The sequence below is a fragment of the Piliocolobus tephrosceles genome, chromosome 7 (genome assembly GCF_002776525.5).
Source record: "Piliocolobus tephrosceles isolate RC106 chromosome 7, ASM277652v3, whole genome shotgun sequence".
Taxonomy (NCBI): Eukaryota; Metazoa; Chordata; class Mammalia; order Primates; family Cercopithecidae; genus Piliocolobus; species Piliocolobus tephrosceles.
Genome location: NC_045440.1, coordinates 96115658 through 96127571, shown reverse-complemented (window position 1 = coordinate 96127571; position 11914 = coordinate 96115658).

Below are 11914 nucleotides of genomic sequence, written 5' to 3'. Positions count from 1 at the left end.
CTGCTGCAGAAAAAGCCAAGACCCTCACAGATACCAGAGCACTGCTGCAGAAAAAGCCAACATCTCCTCTACCTTGCTTGGCAATAGAAAATAACCAGTTTTCCAAATTTAACACAAGTGTATCTGATTGGTGGAAATGGATTCTCATCCAGAAACCTAATGGGCTTCCCAGCCTCCACCATTCAGAAAGCCACATGGGAGCAAGGGAATAAATAGATACAGAGTGTAAAACCTCTAGGCCAAGATCAAGGCCCATGGAATGGAAAAAGAAATTGCTTTGCTCAGAGTTAACAAGTATATAGTGGTCACTCTTGGAATATCCTAGGGATGTTTAACAATTGAGCAACTCAAGAAGTAATAAGGGAGTCCAGTAGCAGTCATAATTAGAAAGATAGCTACCATTTTCTGAGCACCTATGGGCCACTTTATATACAGTTTCTGAAAATTAATCCTGCAAAGTAGATAGTATCTCCACTTCACAGGTAAGCAACTGAGTTCTAACTAATGTAAGAAACTTACAAAGACAGCTAGTAAGTAACACAGCAGAAACCCGAGGCTGAATCTAAATCCAAAGCCTAGGTACCTCCTACTATACACTATTTCACAATTGTTCTTTGGGACTTGGGAACTAAACCACCAGTTCCCAAGTCCCAAAGAACAATTTGATTCTAAACCCTACCAAAGGTTGGCATCATAGCTGCTGATAAACCCTTTCGTAGATCAGAATTGACTCTGCACCTGCTGTTGCCACAGCCTTCAGGTAAAGAAGCAGCCCAGTGAGATAGAAAACATAAGTCAAAAGGTGGTGGTACAAGTCTCTGTAAGTGACCAAAAGAATGGTAAATCTATTTTGGTAAACAACTGGAAAATTATTGAAAATACACATACAGAATGAAAGGTTCTGGAGAATAAACTTTGATCCAGGAAAAGGTTCTCACATTTACTGTAGTTTATTCTCAGAGAATACTGGTTCTATGTTCTGCTACCATCTGCCTTAGCCCTTGTGTTTAAACCAAAAGGCCTCAACAATGTTACCCCCTCCCCAACCCTATTTGTGGCTATTGGTCAGAGGCTTGTCTCACCCTGCTTCCTAAATGGTCTTGTTTTGTTTTTATTTTGTTGTTGTTGTTTTTAAGACAGAGTCTTGCTCTGTCACCCAGGCTGGAGTACAGTGACGTGATCTTGGCTCACTGCAACCTCCGCCTCCCAGGTTTCAGCAATTCTCCTGCCTCAGCCTCCCAAGTAGCTGGGACGACATGTGCCTGCCACCACGCCCAACTAATTTTTTGTATTTTTAGTATAGACGAGGTTTTGCCATGTTGGTCAGGATGGTCTCGAACTCTTTACCTCAGGTGATCTGCCCACCTTGGCCTCCCAAAGTGCTGGGATTACAGGTATGAGCCACCACTGGCCAGTCTTGTTTCTAAGACAATAATTCTGTTTTTCATCTGGGTTACCTCATACCAGCCACTTTGAAAAACTGTCCCTCCTAATTGAGTTCCAGCTCAATCAAGAACATTCCAGCCTCCCTTCATTTCAGCCTTCCCTCAAAGAGAAACAGTCATCAGTGGCCCAAGAAGAATCAAGAATATTCAAACAAATCAGAAAAATTAGTTGTGCCCAGTGTAAAACTGCTGGAACATTGTATAAAATTCAATAATCAGATATTAAAAAGCATATCATGAAATGAGGACATTTTTTGGAAAGAAGCAAGGGAAGGTGGTAAAAGGCAGGTACAATACATGCAATTTGACTACTCATGAAGGAACACAAGAAACTCAAGCCATGACCAAAACATATAAAACCATGAACCATTTGGATAAGAGGTGAGCAAATCCTGCTGAGTCCTATGGTTTGAGGGCTGGAATTAAACTACTGGAAATGTGTTCATCAAGTGCTGAAATGTAAGAACTCAAAATCACCTTTTAAAACTTAAGGAACTTAAATTTAGGAAAAAATAGGAAGTACTGTTCCCAAAGTAAAGATTAGATTCACGGAACTCATTACCAAAAAGTGGTAAAAAGGGGAAGCATAAATTAAGCCCCAAAAGATTTGGAAAAAATTATAAATGACCAAACCAGAAATAGCTACTAAGACAATCTAAATTACAACTAAGTTTTAAGATTTCTATATAGCATTCCTTTGTTGAAGAGGGATTGTGAGGAGAGTGGAGGTTGAGTCCTGCAGTGAGGAATGTCCGAGTAGGCTGGTCCAGTGGCCAGAAGATCAGCTACGTTCAGAGAAATTAAACAAGTAAATAAACATATTAAAGAAAATGGAAATCAGACTTCTTGCTATTGGAGAAAGGAGGTATAAATATGGAAAGCATGAAGGATAGATGAACTCTGTCATGTGTGATTGGAATTGAAGATAGCAGAATGAATTGTCTTTAATATATAGAGGTAGATGCCAAATAAATACAAATATGTGCATATATATTTATACAAATATATATTTCCTAATGCTGCCTTCTGAGATAGCCTGGAATCAGTTACATCTCAGTAATAATGAGCACACCTAGTGTTCAGATATTGATTTTTTTTTTTAATACTTTAAGTTCTAGTGTACATGTGCACAACGTGCAGGTTACATATGTATACATGTGCCATGTTGGTGTGCTGCACCCATTAAATCCTCATTTAAATTAGGTATATCTCCTAATGCTATCCCTCCCCCCTCCCCCCTCCCCACAATAGGACCCGGTGTGTGATGTTCCCCTTCCTTTGTCCAAGTGATCTCATTGTTCAATTCCCACCTAAGAGTGAGAACATGCAGTATTTTGTTTTCTGTTCTTGCGATAGTTTGCTGAGAATGATGGTTTCCATCTGCATCCATATCCCTGCAAAGGACATGAACTCATCCTTTTTATGGCTGCATAGTATTCCATGGTGTATATGTGCCACATTTTCTTAATCCAGTCTGTCACTGATGGACATTTGGGTTGATTCCAAGTCTTTGCTATTGTGAATAGTGCTGCAATAAACATACATGTGTATGTGTCTTTATAGCAGCATGATTTATAATCCTTTGGGTATATCCCCAGTAATGGGATGGCTGGGTCAAATGGTATTTCTAGTTCTAGATCCTGGAGGAATCGCCACACTGTCTTCCACAATGGTTGAACTAGTTTACAGTCCCACAAACAGGGTAAAAGTGTTCCTATTTCTCCACATCCTCTCCAGCACCTGTTGTTTCCTGATTTTTTAAGGATTACCTTTCTAACTGGTGTGAAATGGTATCTCATTGTGGTTTTGATTTGCATTTCTCTGATGGCCAGTGATGATGAGCATTTTTTCATGTGTCTGTTGGTGGTATGAATGCCTTCTTTTGAGAAGTGTCTGTTCATATCCTTTGCCCACTTTTTGATGGGGTTGCTTTTTTCTTGTAAATTTGGTTGAGTTCTTTATAGGTTCTGGGTATTAGCCCTTTGTCAGATGAGTAGATTGCAAAAATTTTCTCCCAATCTGTAGGTTGCCTGTTCACTCTGATGGTAGTTTCTTTTGCTCTTTAATTAGATCCCATTTGTCAATTTTGGCTTTTGTTGCCTTTGCTTTTGGTGTTTTAGACATGAAGTCCTTCCCCATGCCTATGTCCTGAATGGTATTACCTGGGTTTTCTTCTAGGGTTTTTATGGTTTCAGGTCTAACATTTAAGTCTCTAATCCATCTTGAATTAATTTTCGTATAAGGAGTAAGGAAAGGATCTAGTTTCAGCTTTCTACTTATGGCTAGCCAATTTTCCCAGCACCATTTATTAAATAGGGAATTCTTTCCCCATTTCTTGTTTTTGTCAGGTTTGTCAAAGATCAGATGGCTGTAGATGTGTGGTATTATTTGTGAGGACTCTGTTCTGTTCCATTGGTCTATATCTCTGTTTTGGTACCAGTACCATGCTGTTTTGGTTACTGTAGCCTTGTAGTATAGTTTGAAGTCAGGTAATGTGATGCCTCCAGTTTTGTTCTTTTGGCTTAGGATTGTCTTGGCAATGCGAGGTCTTTTTGGTTCCATATGAACTTTAAAGCAGTTTTTTCCAATTCCGTGAAGAAAGTCATTGGTAGCTTAATGGGGATGGCATTGAATCTATAAATTACCTTGGGCAGTATGGCCATTTTCACAATATTGATTCTTCCTATCCATGAGCATGGTATAGTCTTCCATTTGTTTGTGTCCTCTTTTATTTCACTCAGCAGTGGTTTGTTGTTCTCCTTGAAGAGGTCCTTCACATCCCTTGTAAGTTGGATTCCTAGGTATTTTATTCTCTTTGAAGCTATTGTGAATGCAAGTTCATTCATGATTTGGCTCTCTGTTTGTCTGTTACTGGTGTATAAGAATGCTTGTGATTTTTGCACATTGATTTTGTATCCTGAGACTTTGCTGAAGTTGCTTATCAGCTTAAGGAGATTTTGGGCTGAGACAATGGGGTTTTCTAAATATACAATCATGTCATCTGCAAACAGGGACAATTTGACTTCTTCTTTTCCTAACTGAATACTCTTTCTTTCTCTTGCCTGATTGCCCTAGCCAGAACTTCCAACACTATGTTGAATAGGAGTGGTGAGAGAGGGCATCCCTGTCTTGTGCCAGTTTTCAAAGGGAATGCTTCCAGTTCTTGGCTATTCAGTATGATATTGGCTGTGGGTTTGTCATAAATAGCTCTTATTATTTTGAGATACATTCCATCAATACCAAATGTATTGAGAGTTTTTAGCATGAAGGGCTGTTGAATTTTGTCAAAGGCCTTTTCTGCATCTACTGAGATAATCATGTGGTTTTGTCTTTGGTTCTGTTTATATGCTGGATTACATTTATTGATTTGCTTATGTTGAACCAGCCTTGCATCCCAGGGATGAAGCCCACTTGATCATGGTGGATAAGCTTTTTGATGTACTGTTGGATCCAGTTTGCCAGTATTTTATTGAGAATTTTTGCATAGATGTTCATCAGGGATATTGGTCTAAAATTCTCTTTTTTTGTTGTATCTCTATCAGGCTTTGGTATCAGGATGATGTTGGCCTCATAAAATGAGTTAGGGAGGATTCCCTCTTTTTCTATTCATTGGAATAGTTTCAGAAGGAATGGTACCAGCTCCTCCTTGTACCTCTGGTAGAATTCGGCTGTGAATCCATCTGGTCCTGGACTTTTTTTGGTTGGTAGGCTATTAATTATTGCCTCAATTTCAGAGCCTGCTATTGGTCTATTCAGGGATTCAACTTCTTCCTGGTTTAGTCTTGGGAGAGTGTAAGTGTCCAGGAAATTATCCATTTCTTCTAGATTTTCTAGTTTATTTGCATAGAGGTGTTTAGAGTATTCTCTGATGGTAGTTTGTATTTCTGTGGGGTCGGTGGTGATATCCCCTTTATTATTTGTTATTGTGTCTATTTGATTCTTCTCTCTTTTCTTATTAGTCTTGCTAGTAGTCTATCAATTTTGTTGATCTTTTCAAAAAACCAGCTCCTGGATTCATTGATTTTTTTTGGAGGGTTTTTTGTGTCTCTATCTCCTTCAGTTCTGCTCTGATCTTAGTTATTTCTTGCCTTCTGCTAGCTTTTGAGTGTGTTTGCTCTTGCTTCTCTAGTTCTTTTAATTGTGATGCTAGGGTGTCAATTTTAGATCTTTCCTGCTTTCTCTTGTGGGCATTTAGTGCTATAAATTTCCCTCTACACACTGCTTTAAATGTGTCCCAGAGATTCTGGTATGTTGTATCTTTGTTCTCATTGGTTTCAAAGAACATCTTTCTTTCTGCCTTCATTTCGTTATGTACCCAGTAGTCATTCAGGAGCAGGTTGTTCAGTTTCCATGTAGTTGAGCGGTTTTGATTGAGTTTCTTAGTCCTGAGTTCTAGTTTGATTGCACTGTGGTCTGAGAGACAGTTTGTTATAATTTCTGTTCTTTTACATTTGCTGAGGAGTGCTTTACTTCCAGCTATGTGGTCAATTTTTGAATAAGTGCCATGTGGTGCTGAGAAGAATGTATATTCAGTTGATTTGGGGTGGAAAGTTCTGTAGATGTCTATTAGGTCCGCTTGGTGCAGAGTTGAGTACAATTCCTGGATATCCTTATTAACTTTCCGTCTCGATCTAATGTTGACAGTGGGGTGTTGAAGTCTCCCATTATTATTGTATGGGAGTCTAAGTCTCTTTGTAAGTCTCTAAGGACTTGCTTTATGAATCTGGGTGCTCCTGTATTGGGTGCATTTATATTTAGGATAGTTAGCTCTTCCTGATGTATAGATCCCTTTACCATTATGTAATGGCTTTGTCTCGTTTGATCTTTGATGGTTTAAAATCTGTTTTATCAGAGACTAGGATTGCAACCCCTGCTTTTTTTTTTGTTTTCCATTTGCTTGGTAGATCTTCCTCCATCCCTTTATTTTGAGCCTATGTGTGTCTCTGCATGTGAGATGCATCTCCTGAATACAGCAAACTGATGGGTCTTGACTCGTTATCCAATTTGCCAGTCTGTGTCTTTTAATTGGACCATTTAGTCCATTTACATTTAAGGTTAATATTGTTATGTGTGAACTTGATCCTATCATTATGATATTAGCTGGTTATTTTGCTCGCTAGTTGATGCAGTTTCTTCCTAGCATTGATGGACTTTACATTTTGACATGTTTTTGCAATGGCTGGTACTGGTTGTTCCTTTCCATGTTCAGGGCTTCCTTTAGGAGCTCTTGTAGGGCAGACCTGGTGGTGACAAAATCTCTAAGCATTTGCTTGTCTGTAAAGGATTTTATTTCTCCTTCACTTATGAAACTTTATTTGGCTGTATATGAAATTCTGGGTTAAAAATTCTTTTCTTTAAGAATGTTGACTATTAGCCCCCACTCTCTTCTGGCTTGGAGAGTTTCTGCTGGGAGATCTGCTGTTAGTCTGATGGGCTTTCCCTTGTGTGTAACCCGACTTTTCTCTCTGGCTGCCCTTAACATTTTTTCCTTCATTTCAACTTTGGTAAATCTGACAATTATGTGTCTTGGAGTTGCTCTTCTTCAGGAGTATCTTTATGGCATTCTCTGTATTGCCTGAATTTTAATGTTGGCCTGCCTTACTAGGTTGGGGAAGTTCTCCTGGATGATATCCTGCAGAGTGTTTTCCAACTTGGTTCCATTTTCCCCATCACTTTCAGGCACACCAATCAGATGTAGATTTGGTCTTTTCACATAATCCCATATTTCTTGGAGGCTTTATTCATTTCTTTTTACTCTTTTTTCTCTAAACTTCTCTTCTCACTTCATTTCATTCATTTGATCTTCAATCGCTGATACTCTTTCTTCCAGATGATCGAGTCGGTTACTGAAGTTTGTACATTTGTCATGTAGTTCTCGTGTTATGGTTTTCATCTCTATCAGTTCTTTTAAGGATTTCTCTACATTGGTTAATCTAGTTAGCCATTCGTCAAATCTTTTTTCAAGGTTTTTAGTTTCTTTGTGCTGGTTACGTAGTTCCTCCTTTACCTCTGAGAAGTTTGATCGACTGAAGCCTTCTTCTCTGAACTCATCAAAGTCATTCTCCATCCAGCTTTGTTCTGTTGCTGGCGATGAGCTGCGTTCCTTTGGAGGGGGAGATGCGCTCTGATTTTTTGAATTTCCAGCTTTTCTGCACTGCTTTTTCCCCATCTTTGTGGTTTTATCTGCCTTTGGTCTTTGATGATGGTGACATACTGATGCGGTTTTGTTGTGAGTGTCCTTTCTTTTTGTTAGTTTTCCTTCTAACAATCAGGACCCTCAGCTGTAGGTGTGTTGGAGTTTGCTTGAGGTCCACTCCAGACCCTGTTTGCCTGGGTATCAGCAGCAGAGGCTGCAGAAGATAGAATATTGCTGCACAGTGAGTGCTGCTGTCTAATTCTAGCTCTGGAAGCTTCGTCTCAGGGGTGTATCCTGCCATGTGAGGTGTCGGTCTGCACCTAGTGGGGGATGTCTCCCAGTTAGGTTACTCAGGGGTCAGGAACCCACTTAAGCAGGCAGTCTGTCCATTCTCAGATCTCAACCTCCATGCTGGGAGATCCACTGCTCTCTTCAAAGCTGTCAGACTGGGGCATTTACCTCTGCCAAGGTTTCTGCTGCTTTTTGTTTAGCTATGACCTGTCCCCAGAGGAGACGTCTACAGAGGCAGGCAGGCCGGCCTCCTTGAGCTGTGGTGGGCTCCACCCAATTCGAGCTTCCGGGCGGCTTTGTTTACCTACTTAAGCCTCAGCAATGGCAGGCGCCCCTCCCCCAGCCTCGCTGTAGCCTTGCAGTTAGATCTCAGACTGCTGTACTAACAATGAGGGAGGCTCCGTGGGCATGGGACCCTCTGGGTCAGGTGTGGGATATAATCTCTTGGTATGCCGTTTGCTAAGACCCTTGGTAAAGGGCAGTATTAGGGTGGGAGTTACCCGATTTTCCAGGTGTTGTGTGTCTCAATTTCCTTTGGCTAGGAAAAGGAATTCCCTTCTCCCTTGCGCTTCCCAGGTGAGGCGATGCCTTGTCCTGCTTCAGCTCTCGCTGGTCTGGCTGCACCCGCGGACCGGTGCCAACTGTCTGACACGACCCAGTGAGATGAACCCGGTACCTCAGTTGAAAAATGCAGAAATCACCCGTCATCTGAGTCACTCACACTGGGAGCTGGAGGCTGGAGCTGTTCCTATTCGGCCATCTTGGGCACCCTGTCTCAGATATTGATTTCTAAATGCCACTCTTCACTACAAGAAACCAAGGCTCCTTGGAGAAATGGTTGATTCCAAGACTAACACAGGGAAAACATAAGATGAGCCTTGAACATATTGTTATGTGGAGCAAATAAGAAAGTGCTCAAAGAATGATAGGGACATGTAAAAAGGACATAGAAGCCAGCTTGTAAGGTTTCCTACTGGCAAAGTCTGGGAGGACAATTTGAGCATCAAAATAAATAATGATAGTAATGGACTAAGAACCATTGAATAAAATCCAGGAGTCCACACTCATATAAATGAAAAAATAAACAGAGACAAAAGAAAGATCTTCCTTACAGTAGAACGTCAACCACCAAATACAGAAAGAGTGACAGAACTACAAAATCACCATTTGGCAACATGATAGTAGTCACTAATTGAAGCAGGAAACATCAATGTATTTGAAAACTAGTGGATAAAAGTGGTGTGAGGAATGAGTTTTACAGAATCTCAAAGTATCTGTCTACAAAATTCTTATGAATTGTAAAGGGGAAAGAGGGAAGAACTTCATAGTGATAGAAGCTGGCAGACACCATCTCCAGGAAGTTATCAATGCTAACACTGCCAGTGATGGAGCAGATCAACATCATGTGCCACAGTATAAGATATGACATCAACAACACATTCACTTCTGTGATATTCCAGCCAAAACTAAAAAACTTGAGGCCTAGTCAAAAAGACACACTGGACAAAGTCAAGTTGAATAATGTATTACAAAACGGCCTGTAATCTTTAACAATGTCAAAATCATGAAAGCCATGGAAAGACTGAGGAACTGTTCCAAACTGAAGGAGATCACAGAGACATGATAACTAAAAGCAACATATAACTTTGACCTGCATCCTTCTGTTATAAAGAACATTATTGGGACATTGGCAAAACTTGAATGAAGTCTCTGGATGAAGAATATATGGGAGTTCTTCGTACTATTCTTGCGACTTTCCTATAAGTTCAAAATAGTCTCAAAATATAAAATGTTTCATTAAACCCTTCCTAAGTTATTTGATAAATATCAACAGATTTTTCAAAAATCAAAAATAAAGTCAAAAGGTAAATGACAAACTGAACGTTTGAGAACAAGCGGAGACTGACATTAGGAAGAAACACAAATGCTCCTGATGACATTACTTGGGATAAACCCTTTGCAAAGGAATACTGCATAGGATTAACTATGACTCCAACTCAGTATGGCTGTAGTTGTTGCCCCAAACTTAAAGTGGAATGTCTTCAGGGAAACCACAAAGATTGAGGCAGGAGGCAGACGAATGCCTAGGCAGATAAGGGAGGGTCCCCAAAGAACCTCTGGCCCACCCAGGTCATTGTGCACAGGGGGTTTACCTAACCATGCCCACGGTGAAAAATTCCATCCCTTAATGCATGCACAGTAAGGGAAATAAATCAATGTAGAGTGGCTCAGACTAAGGGCCTGCATGCACACTGGAAAAACGGGGTGGAACCACCAGAAATTCAGGCCTTATGCAGGGAAGGAGTCTGGCCTCTTCAGCTCGTGTCTGGTGGCCTGGTACTCAATTTGTGAGGTGGAAACCTGTGAGCAGGACCCCAGCTCTTTGCTGAGAGCTTTCCTTTCGCTTAATAAATTCCATCCTCCTCACCCTTCAATGTGTCCACGTGCCTAATTTTTCCTAGTCATGAGACAAGAACCCAGATTTTGCTGAACTAAGGAGCAAAAACTCCTGCATCAATAGGACCCTAAAAATATGCCACTGTATTCAGAATCACTTTTGAAAGTCATGGAAACCAGTCTTATCAATTGTCTATCATATTACAAACAGAGACACATCATAATTTACACCTCAGGGCACTAATGTTATGGGATAATTATGGATGTAATTTTAAAGGGGGAAGGGAAAGAAGTGAGATTTATACAGGCAAAGTTTGTGGAAGCATAGGGGTACAGGACTCAGTTCACATGCCTCTCTGCCTTTGCTTGGCCCTCTCTATTCCCATACCATCAGCCATCAGGGCCTCCTCTCCACAATGCCACAGGCTGTCTCGGCCTTCCCCAGAGCAAGGACAAGGCCCTAACAAAGTTACCATCATGTCCTCTGCAGAGGCACAACAGAAGATTCAATGTCCATATCTAACCCAAGGGCCCAAGGCCATGTTGCAGAGCATGGAATCTGTCTAACCCAGTAGCTGCCCAAAGACACCAGGTAACACAATGCCTAAGTGCAGTGGCATTAACACTCCATGGTTAAACTCTGAACAAGATAATTCCAAAGCATGGTGGTTCCATACAGCGTGTCTAGAAGACATAGCCCTTGCTTGGTCATGAGGAGCTCCTCCTTATGAAACTGCAGCCAAATGGGTACTACACTATCTAGCACTTGCTTTTCCTCTTTCTCTATTTCACATCCCTTCTGGCCTCACTCTTGCTGCCCTAGGATTGTAACTCCCAATAAATCTTTAGACTGTAACTTCAGTTCAGATTCCATTTTCTAGGAAACCATGTAAAGATCACACTTTTTAAGTTAACCCATTTTCTTTAAAAGACTTTTATGAGCCTTTAACATGCTGACATTCATTGTGAGTCTCCAAAATGGCATACTTTGTGCTACAACCAATTATACTTTAACACAGAACCTTTCTCCAGAGAACATCTTGCAGAAATACTGCTCCATACAACAAAAATTTAAAGAAAGCCAACGTTGTAGATTTCCATTACAAAAATCATTATTATATGAATTTAAATATTCTACCAATTTAACCTTGTCTTCCAAAACATACAGTTGATAAATGAAATACATAAATAAAACCATTATTCTTGAATCTATGTTTTAAAATCAATGATATAAAATGGGGACTCTCTAGAGAGTCAGAGGATGTGAAAACATTTCATAAATTGCAATTATGGTTGGGCGTGGTGGCTCACCCCTGTAATCCCAGCACTTTGGGAGGCTGAGGCGGGCAGATCACCTGAAGGCAGGAGTTCCAGACCAGCCTGAACAACACGGAGAAACCCCGTCTCTACTAAAAATACAAAATTAGCCATGGTGGCACATGCCTGTAATCCCAGTTACTTGGGAGGCTGAGGCAGGAGAATCGCTTGAACCCGGGAGGCAGAGGTTGTGGTGAACCAAGATCATGCCATTGCACCCCAGTCTGGGCAACAAGAGCAAAACTCGGTCTCAAAAAAAAAATGCAATTACATAATGTATTTATTATAATAGTTAACACAAAAAATCTTACTACGTGCCAGACAGAAG